General features: G+C 43.9%; 1 protein-coding gene across 1 annotated transcript in view; it reads right to left on the reverse strand.

Moving 5' to 3' along the window:
* Positions 1 to 20,809, reverse strand: part of LOC132888140 (tyrosine-protein kinase CSK) — a 121,370-nt gene extending 100,561 nt beyond the window's left edge. Inside the window, exon 1 of the mRNA XM_060924163.1 lies at positions 20,597 to 20,809. The gene's annotated coding sequence lies outside the window, so the exon portion shown is untranslated. The remainder of the gene's footprint in view (positions 1 to 20,596) is intronic.
* Positions 20,810 to 21,212: the final 403 nt, after the last annotated feature.

Below are 21,212 nucleotides of genomic sequence, written 5' to 3' on the forward strand. Positions count from 1 at the left end.
GCGTTGCTGTGTGCAGGCGAATCGTGTACTGGCGTTGCTGTGTGCACACTAATCGTTTTTAAAAACGTTAATCTGATGATCCGCTGATACGGTCTAATGTAAACCCCACCTCAGGCTTCTCATTCAAAAACTGTAAATCCTATCGCTCAGGGAGACACTTGTCTTGATTCACACAATGTGTGACTACAACTTTTGAGAAAATGGTGTGTGTAGAGTGAAAATTGTGGCTGAGAAAACAGTTTAAATGAGAAAGTTAGAGCTTTTTTTTTTTTTTTCAAGCTGCCTACACTCTAAACTCCCGAGCTCCGCTGGTGTGTAACGCAATAGACACCCATTATAAAGTCTGAATTTCTCCAGATGTGCTCATGGTGTGTGATCTGTGACTGATCAAAAAGTATAGAGCCTAGCAAAAAAGTTGAATGCCAGATCCACACAGGAGAATTTTGTCTCCGTTTTAAAGTTTGAATCATGTCTCTAGGTGAAAGACAAAATAAGCGTTATCTCTGCTTCTGTTCCCTCCGACGGCCCTGAAGGCCTCCGCATGCTCTTGCGACAAGGCTTTCGCAGATAGCTTTTCGCAGACAGTTGTAATTTATCGTGGAGCGGTGAGTAATAGGCATGCGCGATGTTATTCACTGGCACAACACAAGGGGGCGCGAAGTCGCTAGGAGTAGTTGGTGGGTGTGGTTAGTGGAGTGTTTATTCTCCGGTTACTTATAATGACTAGAACTGGAGTTGTATAGATGTACGTACTTCCTCAATCAACCGCTCTTCGCGCTGCTCCATCTTCGCTCGTGTTTTTAAAAATGCCGGTCATGAAAACAAACCAAACCGGGAAAGTAGGGAAGCGGAAGTGCGTGTACAGCAGATGTACAGTGGACCAATCGGAGCCCTCGTCTGCGGCGCTGTCTGCGAGGCTTCTGTGGTGGTCACAATTTTTGGGAGGTGCGCGCAGAGCGTCTGCGAAGGTGGGGGGCTACGCAGACGCCATCTGCGACACCGTCTGCGAGGACTGGGTTGTCAGCATAAATTGGCCTTTACACACTACTGCCTCCGCCGAGTGCGCGCGCACACCGCATGTCGGGGCCGCGGATGAGTTAAGGCCAATTTAAGCTGACAACCCAGTCCTCGCAGATAGCGTCGCAGACAGTGTCTGCGTAGCCCCCCCACCTTCGCAGACGCTCTGCGCGCACCTCCCAAAAATTGTGACCACCGCAGAAGCCTCGCAGACAGAGCCGCAGACAAGAGGGCTCCGATTGGTCCACTCTACATCCGCTGTACACGCACTTCCGCTTCCCTACTTTCCCGGTTTGGTTTGTTTTCACGACCGGCATTTTTAAAAACACGAGCGAAGATGGAGCAGCATGAAGAGCGGTTGATCGAGGAAGTACGTACATCTATACGACTCCAGTTCTAGTCATTATAAGTAACCGGAGGATAAACACTCCACTAACCACACCCACCAACTACTTCTAGCGACTTCGCGCCGCCTTGCGTTGTGCCGGTGAATAACATCGCGCATGCCTATTATCCCCGCTCAACAATAAATTACAACTGTCTGCGAAAAGCTATCTGCGAAAGCCTTGTCGCATGAGCATACAGAGGCCTTACTCTCCCCTGATCAACGAAGTCGGCGGGGAATTTGTGGTTATTATCGGTACAAACAGCACGAATCACAGCTTAAATGAGTGCGGTTCAGTTTGACATTGTCAGTCCGTTAGATAAACATTTAATTTTATTAAAATCGAAAATTAATATTTAGAGCCTGTGGGCTACAAAAATAAGTCATTAAAGTAGCCGGCTGGACTTAATTGTGTAGTCGGCTGTATGGCCGGCAGCCGGCGCTTGTGGAAAGCCCTGATTTTCCCAGTGAGTGACAAAAACTTCCGGTTCACGCGGTTGGGTTATATGTAAAAGTCGCGACTGGGAAAAAAAACGAAAAAAAAAAAAGTTTAGGGTCGGGCGGTATGGATTAGGGTCGGTCGGGTAACCGGAAAAACACTTTTTTTGGCCTTAGAGTCGGCTATAAATAGTATAATGCCGCGGATAGCAGGCTAATGTGGCCTACCGGCGCACTGTCCAGTAATCGTTCCCTATATCCACTAGGGAGGGCGGTTTAATTCTTCCAAAGGGCTCTTATTTAGTATTACGACAAAAGTAAGAATTTATCGTAACTACCAGGATAAATCATTTGGGCGCGAGTCTTGTTGAGGTTCGGGGTCACCGCGATCAGAGTCGGCCGAGTCGCTGTCCGATTCCGAGGCCGCACGGTCAAACCAGTGAGCCACGTTCACCGATTGCTTCACAACGGCCATAGGTTCATACATATACGGTTTCACCTCTCGATATTTAATTTGGAGAGTTCCTACTTCAAAATCGCTATCGCTTTCAGACATTTCACACAACCTCTCACGACCAAAGTCCGTACACGTGTGCTCGGTTCGCAAGTAAACACAGAACTGCTCCCAGTCTGTTTGGCTTAAACGACTCACCGCCGGGGGCGTCGTCGTGACAAGTGCGCATAAGTTAGATGCAAACAAACCTTCAGAAATTGGGCAAAACAGTACATTTTAACCGTTTTATTCAATTTTAAGGTGCAAATTAGACACCAGGAAGGTTGAATTCGCTTTTTGGGTCGTTCTTCTAGACAAAGTTGATATTCTACGTTTCACCTCCGACCGTTGCCTACGACCTTTAAAATCCTCCAAATGCAAAAACCAGGACTTCATGCAAAGATGACGAGGACCATGTGAAAGTGTGGTCATGTGACCAACATCCTGTATCACACATCCATCTCACTTTCCGAAACCTCAACAGATGGTTTAGGTTCTTCCTCTTTCTGGGTTTGGTGTTACAGGTGTAGTGAACAATTCCAACTTTTCTCTCTCTCACACACACACAAAACACACAGATGAGTTTCAAGAGCTGTTCCGCATCAACGTTCCCAGGGTTGCATTGCAATACAGATGCTATTCTTATAGCATGTGCGGGAGCAACACAGGAAATCGAAAAAAAACACACAGCGACAGAAATAAAGCTTCCCTGACCACAAGGCTGTGTGAAGAGCGGGATACGTTTGACGCTTCCTTTTCCCGCTCGAACACAATTATAGCCGTTTCCCCTGACCCTCTGGGTGTTGGCTCTTTATCGGGTGGATTAGTCCACGCTGACGGTGTCTGATCTCCATAAGCGAGAGCGTATACGTTGCGCATGTGCATGTTCTCGTCCGACAGCTGAACAAAACCCTCAAGTGGCAATATGGCTGGCCAGATGGAGGCAGCAAGCCCATTTCTTGCCTCCTGACGTCGACTCACAAAGACGCCATTCTGCTGGAAAAGCAGAGCAGCTGCACACACACGCACACGAGCTGGAAGACTGGTTTTGGATCTCGGCCACTATGGGATTCATTCGGGACACAGAATGCCGTTGTCTCAACACAACAATCAGACGCAGCTGGAAAACCGACACGAGCAGCGACTTGTTAACGAGAACGGATGGAGAGCGTCGGAGATGAAAGCGCTATGAGCTAAAATGAAATCCTGACTCATTAGAAAACAAGAGAGAGATCACATTTTGTTTTCGGATTGCACAACAATGTGCACTGCTGAGCCATCCAAATGCGTACGGATATTTTTGGAAATGCAGTTTGTTTTTTTTTAACCAACCAATCTGTTTAACCCTCATCCTACCATGCTATTTTACACCTTAATCTTACCATGTGGGGTCCGTTTGGACCCCAATACTTTTCTTTAAAATTAAAGCTTATAAAGACAAAATCACCAGATAAGTTTTGTTCAGAACATCTTGTATTAATAACAGCAATACACTAAAGGGCCCAAGGCATAAAGAACACACTTAACCTTCATCCTACCAGCCAATTTTACATACACAAACTACCAGGCAGGGTCCGTATGGACCCCAGGAGGGAATACCTTGAAATCAATGCAGTAAGAACCAATTCAATGCAGCAAACAGACATAACTTTATTGCAGAACAAAATCCACTATGGCTGAATATCAATGATGTATTATAAATGCAATAACATTGCAATAATATTGCAATAACTAGCATACATGTAGCAAATTATAGCGCCACAAAAAAAATTGGCATTATATACATGATTTTTGCAGCTCATGCAGCTGTAAAACATTCTGGATTACAACTTAGGTCTTTTCTTACAGAATTTAAAACAAAAAAGTAATTGTAAAATAATTTAGGGCTTTTGTTTTGCAGCCTGTGCTTATTGCAGCAGTGGGGTCCACACGGACCCCAAGAAGGAATGCCTTGGTAGTTTCATCATGGAACATAAAAGAAATAAAAGAAGTTAACTTTCAGTGTGCTATTCAATTATAAAATGAAAGACAGATAAACTTTACTCTGGGGTCCGGTTGGACCCCAGTAACAAATTAATTATACCTTCACAATGCAAAAAGCTGATCTTCCGGTGCTTTAGTGTTTTAATTAAGACATAAATTCCGACAAATTCATAAAACGGTGAAGCAGTATGTCACATATTTTTAAAATGGCAAACAAACATAGGTGCGGGGTCCAGATGGACCCCACTTGGTAGGATGAAGGTTAAAGAATATATACAAGCTCATAATAGTACATCAAAACTGTTGCATCAACCGTCTCAGGAAAAACAAGACTGGAGTGTTGCGTGGTCGAGAAAACCAAATGCAGGAAAAACGCAGCTATTCACACGTGCTGGCTGCTTGGAAACCGAATTAACGATTAAAAAAAAAAAAGTCAGCCAACATAAAGCTAGCTAGTAGTAGCTAGAAAGGACACGCAAATCCTCAAGGACAGCATTTCTTCCCCTTGATAACGTTAAATAATCGCTGATCGATATACAGTGTTGATGCAGAGCCCTTTCTCTATGCAAAGCCGGGAAGCTCATTTGGCGAAAAAGACAACTTAGGCCATCCTTAAAAAAAAAAAAAAAATCCGTTTCCTGTCCACCAGGTGAGCAAAAAAAATTCAGTCGGGAGGGGGGAGATTTTTTTTTTTTAAATATATGGATGGATAAGAAACCGGAATGCTGTGTTTGCTTTTTCTTGCAGTACTTTATTACAAAAGCAGACACATTTAATGAAATGACAGTTTAATCAACTGAAACTTGTACGAAAACTTTGTTAGCATTTTAAATGCTGACTGCAACATTTGCAAAACTTTTACAAAGGTACTTAAAATGTCCGACACACGGACTTTTTGTAGTTCTAAATCGACCGTTAGGCCGAGTTCGGATGAAATTACACTATTAAAATGATCACTGAATGATTTGTTTTTCTGAATCTTTACTATTTTGTTGTTCGCTAGAATACCATTTTGCGATTTCACACTTAAGCAAATGTTTGAAAACCCCGGATCTGCTTCCTTCATGGTGGCTGCCATTTTTTTGTGCCACACAGCGCATGCGCAGAGCTGATTCGACAGGGCTTTCCACAAGCGCTGGCTGCGGCCACGCAATTAAGTCCAGCCGGCTACTTTAATGACTATTATTTTTGTAGCCCACAGGCTCTAAATATTAATTTTTGATTTTAATAAAATTAAATGTTTATCTAACGGACTGACAATAATGTCAAACTGAACCGCACTCATTTAAGCTGTGATTCGCGCTGTTTGTACCGATAATAACCACAAATTCCCCGCCGACTTCGTTGATCGGGGAGAGTAACTCATCCGCGGCCCCGACATGCGGTGTGCGCGCGCGCGCACTCGGCGGAGGCAGTAGTGTGTCGGGGCCGTCGGAGGGAACAGAAGCAGAGATGACGCTTATTTTGTCTCCGGTAAACCAGTCTTCTCTCGTTCAATTACGTGCTGGCATCAAAAGACACCGTTGGTTGTAAATGAAACCAAACTGAGTGGTTGGAGTGTATTTTCATACACAAATGGAGAAATGTTCGCTGAGTGTGTAACTGTGTAGCCCCACTGCAGACCGTTGTCGTTGTTAATTCATAGCATGCTCAGCTGCGTGAATGTGTCATGCACCGAAAATAAGATTTACAAGCCAGGAACGCCTCATGATGCAATACGCAAGAAAAGAAAGAAGATTTACTGCCATTTTACTTTGTATTTGAGTAAAGTGAATAAATAAATGGTCTGTGGAAAATACATTTAATCCTGGGAACTGCATGCACAGGAGTTTATTTTGTGTCCCCCCCCCCCCCAGCTGGCTACTTATTTGTCATGGCTGGCTAGTATGAGCCTTAGTGGAAAGCCCTGGGAATGCGGAATGTCAAGTTCGATTTTAGATTTACGAACCCCCAAAAAAATGTCGAAAAAAACGGCGTTAAAAAAAAAAAAAAAAAACCACTTCCAACCGCACAAACGGCACTCACCCGGCCGGTGGACCGGAAACAGAACATTTTTAATAATGGCCTTATGAAGAACTTTGACTAAATGGCATGTTGAGCTGGAAAGTTACAGTAAAACTGAACCATATTACAATAATGTGCTCCATCTGAGAAGGACCCCTAACTGCAGAACCAAAAGTCCAGGGGGCGGAGGTATCACTGTGTGACATTATGCATGTTGAGTGAGCTAGAGGTTAGTTTTAGAGAAGGAGTTTGATCAGGTTCTGCTCCACCCCCTGGATTTGAGGTTCTGCAATAAGCTTGCGCAGGCTCTTTCGCAGTTCTCGATTTGCTCCGATCTCTATTTCATACCTGGAACGTAAACTCTCAAAGCAAAATTGCTTCCTCACAGTTCCAGGTTCGATTTGGAGCTCAGCTTCGTGTCTGGATCTCCAGATTCCCTTTCAACTTGAAAGCCATGATCATAGATACACTGGCTATCCCTCGGTGCGAGTGAACGTTTGAACCCGTGCCCTGGTGTCCCATCCGGAGTTCATTCCCACCGTACACTCTTACCCCTTTTCAACCAACAGGGAACTGGGGAACCGTTGTAATCAATTGTGCGTCGTGAACAGAGTGCGCTACTCAATTCAGAATGGGAGTGAACAGTCGTCGCAAGATGGCGGTGTGCATCGATCCATTTTTTTCTTGTATCTTTTCCGTTGTGTTCTTCGTTACTGTGCTCTTCTTCCTCTCCAAGCTAATGGCGCATCCAATGACGAGGTCATGGTTCGCCCTGGAAAAACCAGCCCTGAAATCAACTTACTTTTTTCCACTGAAATGCTCTGAAGGGTTTGAAATTTGATGTGAACCAGAAAGAACTTGAACCCTGTTGGTCATGAAGGGGTAAAAGTGAGATCCTGAACTTGAGGGTGTACACGGCAGATGCACCAAATTGGAGTTTTGTACAAGTCTTTGTTCTTCTACAGTTCCCACAGCTGTGGAGATGAAGCCATGTGCTTGGGTGTTTACGAGTGGCATAAAAACAGCTATTATTTTTCCCTTCCACATTGATTAAACCGGGGTTCGTTAGTGGTTTGATACAAATATGGCCTAATCGTGGGCTCCTCCAAGCGCGTTTATTGCCCTCAGTCCTAGTTTCCTTTCGCGGTGCACATGGTGAGTAGAGAGGGGTAATAAACTGATCGGTGCGACGGCACCACGATACACCACAATCAGAGCAGCGGGCTGTAGGTGGACAGACCCGAATGCAAGCTGACGCTAAAAATAAGCCACTTCCGGCTGCTGTGATATGGTTCACAGTGGTGTGGTGTGACCGAGCTAAGATTCATCCTCATAAGGTCATTACAACACTCCTGAACCAAATTTCATCTTTATGCTGACATGCAAAAAGTTAAATCGGACACAGTGGTGATGTTCCTGTGCACTACTTCAAACCTGATTGGGGGACGTCAACGCTGTGGGGGCTTCAGTACAGCTCAGGCTGTGTAAAATAAATTAATAAAAACACCCTTCACACCCCCTTATGGACGAAGAATAAACAGAAACATCTGCTCTTCTAATAAGTGTCACATTCAAGACCAGTATCTTTAACCGAAAAAAGTGCAACAGGGGGGGGAGGAGAAAAAAAAAAAAAAAAAAAGCCGTCTGTGTGTGTCAGTGCTCGCTGAAGTGAACTGCTCACGTGGAACAGTATCATCTGCCCGGATATTGCTGCGTGCGCATAAATCACGGCGTCACTTTATAATTTTTATGATACTGCTCTACACGCTTACCTAATCAGGTTACTCGTACCGCAGGAACAATAAGCAGCTGTCGTGTTCGTTAACGTGACCGCGTACGTCAGGTTTACGTGGCTTAGCATCGTGTTTTCTTAAACACAAGCGGATATTAGATGCTACGTATGATTATCGGCACCATGACAATGACGATACATTTTCCTAAAAGTATCAGAGGGATAATCAATTGTTTCTCGCCTCTTTTAACAACTTTGGACCACGTAAAAAATAAATACGGCATTTAAAAAAAAAAAAAAAAAAAGCTGAGGTTTCCTGTGTCTCAAGTGCAAGAGATCTGAGGACGAGGAGAAAAAGGAGAAGCGATATCCGTGATGTCCTGAGCAAAGGCACCACGCCCACCCTTCTCTGAATCAATACACGAGCCTCCATGACCACAGAGGATGAAATGTCATGCGCACACACGGCATGTAATTAAAATGCACCCGAAAGTCTTTTTTTTTTTTTTTTTTGAGCCTGCTCCATGATGTGGTGAGCGCAGTTCTAGCCAAGAAGCCACTGAAAAGCCAAGCCTGTTGGCCTTTTAAAAAAAATAAATAAAAATAAAATTGACAATACGCATGCATAGCATTTCTACACCCCAAATAAAAACAGCGATACTGACAGGAAGTCGGGGCGGAGACTCGAGCTGAGGGGCTGCTCACGGATCGAAGAGACTCCCTGAAGCGAGCCTTCAGCGCTGTGCCGGGTTTAAACAGTCGAAGGAAGTAATTAAGGGACGCGGTGCTAAAAGAGAAAGCGTGACATCATGCGCGGGTATAATCATTATCTAATACGATAACCAGAATAGAGGAGGCAGGAATAGCAACGAAATGAACAGCAGGACGACATCACACTGCCTTCAGCGTGCCTACTAGGCGCTTCCCTCACCCACTCCCTTCCTCCCTCGAGTCTCATACATCTCACAAATAATCAACAGGGACGTCAGAGGAATACGGAGGGTTTATATATAGAAGGAAAAAGAAAGAAAGGAAGAAAAAAAAAAAAAAAAAAACACCCCTCGTCAACCCTTCAGATTTGACAAATGAAGAACTTTTCAGAAAAGCTCAACTTTTTAATCGCCTGAGTAAATCGTGTAAGTCACTCACGGGTACAGAGTACCTGTATAAAATTTGCGTGTTTTCCTACAAGTTCTGACATTAAAAAAAAAAGCTATAAATTAACTCCCCCAAGACCAAACTTCCTTGTTGTGACTCCAGTTAAAGACTAAACGCTGAGAAATCATGCTAACAGGCTTTCGTCTAAACCGGGGAACAGGGGTGCTGCGCCCTCTTAGTCTCAGCGTGCGCCTGCTTACCGAAATGCCGACTGAACCCCAAGTCACACTTAGGCCATGCACTTATATACTACTGCACAACATGCAATCTTTCTCAAAACGATCTTTTCTCCGTGAAAACATCCCAGCAACACCACGCGACAATGTGTCTGATCATCAAATACGTTATAATTACTCCAAAAATATTCCAATACACCGCCAGACGGTGCAAAAACAATCCAAATTGGCGTTTTCCAGACTGTTGTTTACTTGTCGCGGCTGCTCTCGCGAGATTTGACATGGGTTACATACAAGGTCAGCTGACTTGTAGAGCGAGATTTCTCGAGACTGGATGACCTTTCACCCACCGGCGCGGGAGTTTTTGACAGAAGTAGTTCACGAGTTGTTTTTGTTGACACTTGGGCATTTAAAGATGTCCTCCCGTGGCACGAAACGGAAGAAAGCCAAAGACTGTCCGGGGCAGAAGAAGATTACTTCTTTCTTTTTCAATGTTGACAAACAATTTGTTACAATTTCCCCTCTCGGACAGCCTCAGAATGTCCCATTGTAGCCTCAATTTTTCAAAGGCTTCGCACGGCGGAGGGGGGGGGACGGACAACCAGCACCATCCCCCCCCGTCACTTCATTCCCTCGCCATGGTGAGCGCCCTCATACTAGATTTTTCTAGAAAAAACCCTGATGCTAACCTTTGTAATCTGTATGTAGCAAATATGTCGCTAGTTAGCCGCTACATCCGCGAAGAGGTAAGTGTTGCCATAGTTACAGTGTGCGCGCGCGCATGTCATGTGACACCAAGGACAGTTATATTTCAGGTCAAGAAAAAAAAAGGCAGTTTCGTTAATTTGAATTCTTCTTGAAACATATATACATTAACATCCTGTTATGTGACAAAACTAAAACTTGGAAAAAAAAAATATGCACTTAAATTTAGATTAGGGATGTTAACCGATGACCGATGGTTGACCGAATCAACGTCAACCAGTGAATTTTTTTTGGGTTGTCAGTTTAAAAAAAAAAATCATTTTGAAGCTGCCGATTTTGGAGCCGAGAACCTGGAATTCTGTGTTGTAAACGCTTGGGGCATGCCATGCGGTATAAGGACGACAGCTGACAAATCAGAAACACCCATTCAGTCATGTCCCGCCCCAGTTGAAGACAGCTGCTACTCGGCAAAAGAAGTGTAGACAGGCTTTTTAGCTTACAAATGCAAACGGTGCACCTTTTGGCGGATGCCGCCTTTTTCACGGCTGAATCGTGCAGACCCGATTTTTTTTTTTTTGGGGGGGGGGGGGGGGGGGGGCGTTGGAGTGTCTGATTATAATTTCAAAGTAAATTCTGATTCAGCCGTGAAAAAGGCGGCATCTGCCAAAAGGCGCGCCGTTTGCTTCGGTTAACTGACTTTAACTGGCTAATGAGGCTCGGTGGTTGGTCAAGATTTTTTTTTTAGTTTTCGCCATTCCTAATTTAGATTGTGAATATTATTTAAACAGTATATAGAAAAGCATACACTACACTTTTACATGGAGAGGTGGAGTAAGGTATAGATTACATCCAGGAGTTTCATCCTGTTAAAGATCACATCTGAGCAGGACTGGGGGCACGCCTCCAGACGGCCCCCCCTCCCTGATGATCCATCGCAAAGCTAATGCGGTTTTCCCGAACAACGTCATAGCCAAAGTAGTACTCTAGTTCGCTCTTAACTCATGATGGACCTGGAACGCTCTTTCACAACAGAGTGTCTCCTCACATGCCCCTTTTCCACCAAAGCAGTTCCAGGGCTGGTTCGGGGCCAGTGCTTAGTTTGGAACCGGGTTTTCTGCTTCCACTGACAAAGAACTGGCTCTGGGGCCAGAAAAACCGGTTCCAGGCTAGCACCAGCTCTTTGCTGGGCCAGAGGAAAGAACCGCTTACGTCAGCAGGGGGGCGGAGTTGTTAAGACCAACAATAGCAAGATCGCCATTTTTAAGCGGCGAAAAGCAGCAGCTGTACAAACACGAAGTCATCCATTATTATTATTGTTGCCGCTGCTTCTTCTCCGTGTTGTTGCTACGATGTTCACGCCAAGGTTTATACAAACGCAGCGACGTAAAGCCTAGGTCACAACCGGACGTACGATTTTTTTGGCGTTTCCCCAAATCGCTGCTTTTTTTTGTTCATGGAGAAAGACACACGTCGGCCGTAAGTTTGTCTTGCAACCTGAAAAAACGTAAGCGCCCGTAGAGTTTGTTTGACATGACAAAGAACCTCTGCGGCCGGTCTGCGGCCAGTCTACGGCTCGAAAATCAGCACATCACACGCACACCCTCCATGCGTTTTTTGCACGTAGACTGGCCGTAGGAGCACGTACGGCCGGTTGTGACCGACGCTTAACTGACATATACAGCGACGTAACTGACATGGCTCCGCTTAGCACCCCGAGCGATGGAAAAGCAAACTGGTTCTCAGCTGGCTTGCAAGTTGAACGAGTTGTGAACCAGCACTGGCCCCGAACCAGCCCTGGAACTGATTTGGTGGAAAAGGGGTATCCCTCCGAGGGACCCTCACAATCAGTGGGCGGAGACTGGTGTTGAATCTCCTGTTGTATTAAATAAATATATGCAAAAAACTTTATGAATATATTTCATTCACCGTGTTCTGGGATTACATATGGATCTCTTAATGTCACATTGATAGCCACATTTTAATCAAATTTAACTCCATTACACAAGTGATTATCTAATATACGTGTCAGACGAGACATTTCTACACCTTGAACATATTGTGTGAGATTTATATATAATCAGGGGCTCCCCTAAAGCATCGTAGCATAGCGGCCCTGCTATGCTTAAAAGTCGTCGGAGGTGGAACGTAGAATATCAACTTTATTTTCTCGAAGAACGACCCAAAAAGCGAATTCAAATCTTCCGGGTGTCTAATTTGCACCCTAAAATTGAATAAAACGCTTAAAATATACTGTTTTGCGCAAGTTCCGAAGGTTTGTTTACATCTCACTTGTGCGCACTTTCACCGCCAGGGGGCGTCGTCATGACATCATTTAAGCCGAACAGACCGGGAGCAGTTCTGTGTTTACTTGCGAACCGAGCACACGTGTACGAACTTTGGTCGTGAGAGGTCGTGTAAAATGTCTGAAAGCGAGAGCGATTTTGAAGTAGGAACTCTCCAAATTAAATATCGAGAGGTGAAACCGTATATGTATGAACCTATGGCCGTCGGTGAACGTGGCTCGCTGGTTTGACCGTGCGGCCTCGGAATCGGACAGCGACTCGGCCGACTCTGATCGCGGTGACCCCGGACCTCAACAAGACTCGCGCCCAAATGATTTATCCTGGTAGTTACGATAAATTCCTACTTTCGTCATAATACTAAATAAGAGCCCTTTTGAAGAATAATTAAACCACACGGGAGCGCGCGCACACAATCCCCATAATATGACGTGGATTCGTTTATATTGCAAACATTATACTATTTATAGCAGACTCTAAGCGAGGAAATACCCCTTTGTCTCATTTCCACAATGATTGTACAGGATCCCTCAGGATTCTTGACTTGTCAATTGCAAGCAAAGGTAAAAATGTTTACCTCCAATCTTCTTTTTGCTTGAGCGTTGCTGCTCCGTTTCTTCTTCAACTGCTTGAGTTTGTGTTTGAATTTTGTCGGAACAGCGTCAGGTTTGAGCCTTCTCTGTCCGACACCTAAACTCTCCAACAGATGGGGATTCAGAGCACAGAGCGGCGTATTTACCCGGCTGCCAACCCTCTCGCTTCACATGCACAATCCACACTCTCTGCCTCTTCTCCTCTCTCGGAAAACGGTAAAAACTTCTTCCTGAACCGGTCCCGTTATTACCGTACAGTTCACTGCACAACAATAAGGCATGGTTTTTCTTTGGAAATTCCCGAACGCACGTCTGCACTCAAGCGGAACGGCAATGCAAGTAAGCTGAAGCGGACTCAACTCGAGCGATTTGTTTGCTATGAATGGCGTCACGCGCCGAGTAGTCACGAAAATCGCCAAGCAGAAATCCACCACTATCTGCGCTAACTTATTTTAATTATTACTTAAAGCTTCTTGGGACCAGAAGAAAATTATAAAGTTTCAAATGTGCATAAATTGAAAACCTTTGCCAATGAGTTTTAATGACATGCTGCTACCGTGATGCTTTGAATTTAGGCCTAGAGTATAAATGCAAGCGTTTTGTAGCCTCTGAGCAGGTCATCAATACAGTCCATGTAAGCTCTGAGCCTGACCCAAGTTCACAGCTGATGTCAGAAGGGTACTCCGCGCTGACTGGACGAGCGATGCGCAATCAATATTCATAGGCAACTTGTGCAAAAATGGCGGCGCCTTCAAGCCGGGTACGAGTGAGCAAAACACCGACGGGCTGCGGCTTCATCACGGAGCTTTTCACAAAGAAAACAATTCAGCAACAGGGCAGATCAGAGTTGCGAGACCGTGACTGCCAGCTCGCTGCACGTTGCTGACCAGCGCGAGGATTTAGTCATCCGCACTATCGCGGAAATTTAACGATCAGTATTTTGAACAACTCGTGCCGCCGCGCATCAGCATTCACTTAGTGTGACGTGAAACAAACTGCAGTCTCTTTTAGAACAGGACACTGCTTGTGAGATGCTCAAAATTATACGTAAAATATAGTTTCAATTATTAATTACCACATTTTAATATACATCACGTTTATTAACGACGATCCAGTACATTAACATTATATAGTTCTTCGTTTTTTGGTTAAAAACAAACACCATGTGACCTCATCGACTGGATTTAACAATTAATAATGCCTATAATCAGGGACGCACGCTTTAATTAAGCACTTAAGACGACTCCTTACGAGCGAGTTCAGGAAAACCACGTACAGAAACAAGATTAGTCGCTTCAGAGCGTGCTCTTTAGCTCTAAGGCGTGGCGTTATTGGGAAACCCACTCCTGATCTGTTGGTAAAGATTCAGATTATATTCTAAGATTACAGCACATGGGGAAAAGAAGAATTTATTATAAATACACTCACAGGTAACACTATGGGCTTGCTCTGGTCATGTGACCTAACGATCCAGTACAATTTGAATGGCCACGCCCCCTACAATAAGGTACATATGGTTATTTATCCTGAACGAGTTACTACAGACGCCCTTCAGGAACATTCCTTCACGAAGTACTTCGTAAACAGAGCGACAACCAAAAAGGTGACCATGAGTGTGCCATTCCAGAACAAAACATAATCATCCAATACAAGTTTTAAACTCAGACTCGCAGCGGATTCCCAGTTTCCCACTTCAGAGCGCTTGACTCTGGTCTTCGGTGGACTTTCCTTCTGGTTGCCATGGTTTCCCTGGAAGCACCACTGACTTCACTACATTTCAAAACCAATTTGAGAAAAAGAGGTGTTAACGTCATTTGGATGGAAGCGAATCTTCCGATTCAGCAGCGAATCAGGGTTGAGAGCTGAAACAGACCAGCAAGTCACCTCAATTTGGATCCAAAAAAAAAAAAGTCAACATGGCTACAAAGATCATCTTCAGTGTCGATGGACTGGTCTTCAAATCTCTTAAAAGCAGATACGCAGAGCCATGGCCTCACTTTCGTTTATAAATACCTTGAGAGCTCAAGAATAGTTTTAAGCGTTAACAATAAATCTAATATAGTAATTTTTACGATTAAAGTGATTTATATAGGTAGCGGTCCGAGTGAATGACCTTGACGTCCGTAACGTCACAGCAGGAAGTCTATCTGCCTCATCGCCATTTCCGCTGTACTAAAACACAGAGCTGACTGTAACTCCGATCCTCCATTCTGAGCTAATTTATCGCCATGCCACGTAGATGTGTTGCTGGCCGGTGCAGCAACATGACAGAAGGTAGATTTACATTGCATTCATGGCCCAAGAATGTTCAAACTGCAAAGATTCGGATGCATTTTGCGAGAAGTTCACGAGCACATTGGGCGCCTACGAAGTGGTCTCTCCTCTGCTCTGCACATTTTACTGAGGACTTGTACAAGACCTCTGATCTGTTGAGGAGCGTTGGCTACAAGCCCGTATTGAAAGAGGGTGCAGTACCAACAATTAAAGAAAAATAAATAAATACTTGTTTTATTTATTTAAAAGGAAAGCGAGTTCAGTTGCACCAGTCCTCCCGGAGTGAGCCGAGGGTTGTTGGTAAAACCCGGGACGGGACATATCGCTTGGTCAGTGACTTCCCTGCAGTTGTTGCTAAAACCGGTGACGTTCCGTTCCGTCCCGGGTTTTAGTAATTGCCTGAGCCGAGCAGTAATGGCGGAGTACACGGTATGAAAAGTGAATGAGTGGAGCAGCCGTCCGACTTCTAAACTGGATATTGCTGCCGTCTCGCCCTTATGTGGAAGAAGGGCATGAATGGAAAACTGAGCGAACAACTGAAAGTCAGATTGTTTCAAAAACAATCGGCCTTCAAGAAGCGAGAACACAGACGGGTAAGCTCCGACTCTCACTCGGATAAAAAAAAAAACCGTTGTTTACCTGCATTTAGATTAATACACGTAACTTGTATTGTGTGTTTAAGTTAGCGGTATAAGATTATTTAATTTGCTTCAGAACGTGATTGTCGCAGTTCATCTGATTATTTAATTAGCCTTTTACATTTTATCAGTGAAAATGAATGTATGCTGCATAAGTTATAACACCCATCCTGTTTTAATGAGAGTCAACCCACAATCAGTGAAGTCAAATCAGTCTTAATTGAGCAAGTCGGTAACGGGATTTCTTACTTTCACCATAAATTTTTATTTATGACTTCGGTCTATAGCCGTCAAAGGCCTCGGCCTTAAAACCGGTTACCGCTGTGACGTCACGCACTCGGGGCTGGCTGGCTCAGCGGGGCAGCTCAAATGGCAACTTCGCGGTTGATTTTAACTCTCAAAAATATATATTTTTTATTCCGATTTATGCAGCATACAAGAGTCAAGGACGGAGATACTATCCACTCAGCTTTAAGCCATACTTGAGATACGCAATGATCACAACGTGATTAGACAGGCGGAAAACGAAGCTCTATATAAAACATTATATACACTCATGGCCACTTTATTAGGCACACCCACCCACCCGCTGTCTGGAGCAGTTCTCTAATCAGCAGCACGATGCATCAAATCATGCAGACCCAAATCAAGAGCTTCAGTTAAACGTTCAAACATCAGAACAGGAAAAATTGCGATCTCACAATGAAATCTGACTTTCTTTCACTGTGGCATGGGTGTTGGTTTGAGGATTTCAGAAACAGCTGATGATCTGGGGTTTTCACACACGAACAACAGTCTCTAGAGTTTACACAGACAGAATGGTGCGAAAAACAAAAAACAATCATCGAGTGAGTAATGACCGTTCTGTGGGTGGAAATAAAACGCCTTGCTGATGAGAGAAGGTCAGAGGGAAACGGCCAGATTGGGTCAATCTTTTTTTTTGCCAGGAAGGAAGGACATAGCAATTCACAGCAACTCTTTACAACCCTGGTGAGCAGAAAAGCATCTCAGGACGCAACAGAAAACCACACTGGGTTCCACTCCAAGTTCCTATTAAAAGTGGCCAGTCAGCATACTGGTATAAAGAGCTCAAGCTTGAGCAGCGTACACACAGACTAAAGTGCCACTGCACTGCTCTCTTTAGTCACAGATGAAGCGAGGGTTAATTATGAAGAAGAGAAAGAAGAAAAACCTAAGATTTTCATTCATATCGATGCTGATTCTGAGTCCATGAAGACGAGTGGATTTGGTGGAAAGCCTGAACGACTCAGAGAGAACATACGGATCCGTCACATGCTGCCGTCTCGCTCGTTAGATTCCTCCGAGTGCCAAAAAGTCAGATTATCCCAGTTCCTATCTACTCTACACCGTCCCAACAGCCACCTCGCTTCATTTCACAAACCCTGCACCTCCTCGTGGATCTCCAACAGCGCCTGTCTGCCACAGTGCGTTTCCTTTTGGCAGCGTGTTGCACGGAAAGAACGAAATAGTAATAGTTACACAGGATCAGATCTACCAAAAAAAAAAAAAAAATTCAGACTCCGAGAAATGACTTTGGATGTCATATCATCTCTAGCCGCTTCATCCTGTTCTACAGGGTCGCAGGCGAGCTGGAGCCTATCCCAGCTGACTACGGGCGAAAGGCGGGGTACACCCTGGACAAGTCGCCAGGTCATCACAGGGCTGACACATAGACACAGACAACCATTCACACTCACATTCACACCTACGGTCAATTTAGAGTCACCAGTTAACCTTGGTCCCTTGTCTGCATATTTGCACAGTGAGGTTAAAAACCTTAGTGTTTTTATGGATAATACTTTGCGTTTTAACGAGCAGGTGGCAAATGTGGTGAGAGGTAGTTTTATCATTTGAGAAACATTGCAAAGCTAAAACCAACATTAGCTCCAAAAGACCTAGAAAGAGTTATTCATGCTTTTATTACTTCTAGGTTAGACTACTGCAATGCACTTTATCTGGGCTCGCCTCATTCCACCCTCACACGCTTACAGATGGTCCAAAACGCTGCAGCCAGGCTCCTTACTGGTACAAAGAAAAGGCAACACATCACTCCCATCCTAGCACAGCTACACTGAGGTACAGAATTGATTTTAAAGTATTGTTCGTTTTGAAAGCCTTAAATGGTCTGGCCCCTCAGTACATTTCTGATCTCCTCACACCTTGTTCTGCTCCCATATCCCTCAGGTCTTCATCACAACTTCTTTTTTTCAGTGCCCCGCACACGCCTAAAACCAGTGGTGACCGAGCCTTCTCTGTTGCTGCCCCTAAGCTCTGGAACAGTCTTCCTATATGTGTCAGATCCTCTCCCACCATTGATTGTTTTTAAATCCAATTTAAGCCTAGGTCACAACGGGACGTACGATTTTTTTGGCGTTTCCCAAATCGCTGCGTTTTTTTTGTTCATGGAGAAAGATGCACGTTGGCTGTAAGTTTGTCTTGCAACCTGAAAAAAACGTAAGTACCCGTAGGGTTTGTTTGACATGACAAAGAACCTCTGCGGCCGGTCTGCGGCTCGAAAATCAGCACGTCACACACGCGCGCCCTCCGTGCGTTTCTTGCACGTAGACCGGCCGTAGAAGCACGTACGGCCGGTTGTGACCTAGGCTTAAAAGACGCATTTTTTTCTCCCTTGCTTTTGGCACAATCTGAGGTAGTAATTTCTATTTTCATTTCTAATTTTATTTTCAATTTTAATTGATGTCAAGTCTACCCCTTTTAATTATTTTAACTACTTTTATAAATTTTGTTTATATTTTACATATGCCATTTTTCTACACTTTCCTGCTAGCTTGGGTTTTAATCTAGTCCAATTTTGCTATTTATTCTGTTTCCTTGTAAACGTTGCTCCAAATCTTGTGTTATGTTGTGAAGCACTTTGAGGCCAACTTTGTTGTATTTAAATGTGCTATATAAATAAAATTACTAGTGCTGTCAAAGTTCTCAATTTATCGCGATTAAAAAAAAATAGTGCCGTTAACGCAAATTCTAATTTGGCCCTGCGAGTCACCCGTAGTTCCTGTTGAGGCTTGTCGCGCGCTGCTTCAATAAGAGTACGTGTGAGTGATGGAGAAAGGCATAGACATATAAACATCCTCGCCGCCATATCGGATGGGGCAAAGTGGAGATTCTTCAACAGTCTCTGGTATAGCGTCTAGACAGTAGCCGAGAATAAAGATGCCTCATTCATGTGCTGCGTTTAACTGTACCAACAGGTTTACCGTCCAAACGAGATCACATGGGATTACCTTTCACAGGTGAGACTGGAAAAATACTTCTCCTTGTTCAGTTTCCCAGCTCATCTCCACCGGGTAGGTGTAGAGTTATAAGCAGTGAGAATTAGATAATATAGTGCCACACTATGATGAACGTTTTTGAACGCATGATGAATTTTTATTTTTGTTATCTGTTTTTTTCTTCTTTTATGGCAAATACTCCTCTTCAAAAGAAACTAATGAAGAGTAAAATAAAATTTCACAGTGATATGCACTTTATTTTTCATCCCTTGGTTTTCTCATCTAATATGGAAGTTATGGATGTCAGTGGCTGTGACAAGACGTGTTATGCTCTGCAATAAAAAAAAAAAAATTGGTACAAAACAAGCCCATTCACTTTATGCTGATAAGAGAATTACAATGGTTTTTCATGTGACAAAAATGTGCGATTAAATTGCGATTAATCGCGAGTTAACTATGACAGTCGCGACATTAATCGCAATTAAATATTTTAATCGCTTGACAGCACTAAAAATTACTTGACTTGGCCAGTTAACCTAACCTGCATGTCTTTGGACTGTAGAGGAAACCCACGCCGACAAGGGGAGAACATGCAAACTCCACACAGAAAAGCCCTCGTCGGCCACGGGGCTCGAACCCGGACCTTCTTGCTGTGAGACGGCAGCGCTAACCACTACGCCACCGTACCGCCCCGACTTTGGATCTGTTCCGTCAAATGAATTTCTTGATGCGATTCAATGCAATGACGGAAACCTAAGTGCATGAAGGTGCAAGAACTGCAGGGTGACACCGTTATCACAAATGCATTTAACACCACGATGACACACACACACTCATAATCCAGAGTCGGGTGAAGACCCAGCCACACCTCAGCTGTTAAACGGTGCTGGTGTGATACTGGTTTGGTCACAGCACCACTATGACACCTTTAATCAATCATCGGCTTTATCTGATGCAGATGCAAATGCAAAGCGGACCTGAAACACTGCCACATGAATACAATGCATATTTAAACACACACATACAGTACATGTATGCAAATTAGATACACATATGCATACTAATTTATGCATGTACATCATTTGCATATTTAAAGATATATGCACAAGTATATTGCATGCATAGAGAGAGAGATTTACTGCCATCTTGAACAAAAAACAAATAAAAACAAAAATAAACAAATAAATTAGGATATTATATAATATATTATATTGTACTGTCATATCTGTGGTTAGCTTAGCAAGCTGCTAAACCAGCCCACACTAAGCTGATTAAAATGGCTAAATCAGATAGCATTTGGAATGCAATAGTAAGTATTTGTAATGATTATTATTTTAAAAAAGCAGCTAATTCCTGTATAAAATGCAGTGTTTGTGGAGGCTGTAGCAGACACAGCGCCCTGACACGGCAGCTGAAGCTAATTACCGCTAATGACTCACAACTCACCGAGCTGGAGCTGCTTCTCTTTCTCCTCAGCAAACACCTTCACGCTCACGGGTTTCTCTCGGTTATAACGCGCTTAACACGGTTCACCATGCGGCTGAGACTGAACACAGCTCTGCGAAATAAAACCGGAACTGAATAAAAATAATATTAACACTGAATAACGTTGCTGCTGCTCTCTCACTCAGCCAGGCCTGCAGAAGAGGAAATGGGCTCCGCTCAGTGCGCATGCGCAAACACTCAAGCTCAACGCTCGGCTCGGTACTCACTGCGCATGCGTAAATACTTCCCCGCGCGGTGTACAGTGCGCATGCGCAAACCCAGCCTGTTTAATGGTCGTATTTTTTTGAGATTGTTGTTGTTGTTGTCCTCTTTGTTTTCACTCTCACACAATTTATAATTATTTTATTTAGACATACAGAGCTGTGTTCTAGAGTCTAGAGCGATGCTGACATTAAATGTTTCTGCATTAAATAAATACTATAAACAGTAATAAATAGTCATAAATATAACTGTGTGAAGACCTTTTTTTTAAAAAAAAAAAAGAAAAATATAGCAGTCTCAAGAAATGAGTTTTATTGAACATCTTTTATGTGAGGGTGGCACGGTGGTGAAGTGG

This window comes from Neoarius graeffei, chromosome 6 (assembly GCF_027579695.1).
Source record: "Neoarius graeffei isolate fNeoGra1 chromosome 6, fNeoGra1.pri, whole genome shotgun sequence".
Lineage (NCBI taxonomy): Eukaryota > Metazoa > Chordata > Actinopteri > Siluriformes > Ariidae > Neoarius > Neoarius graeffei.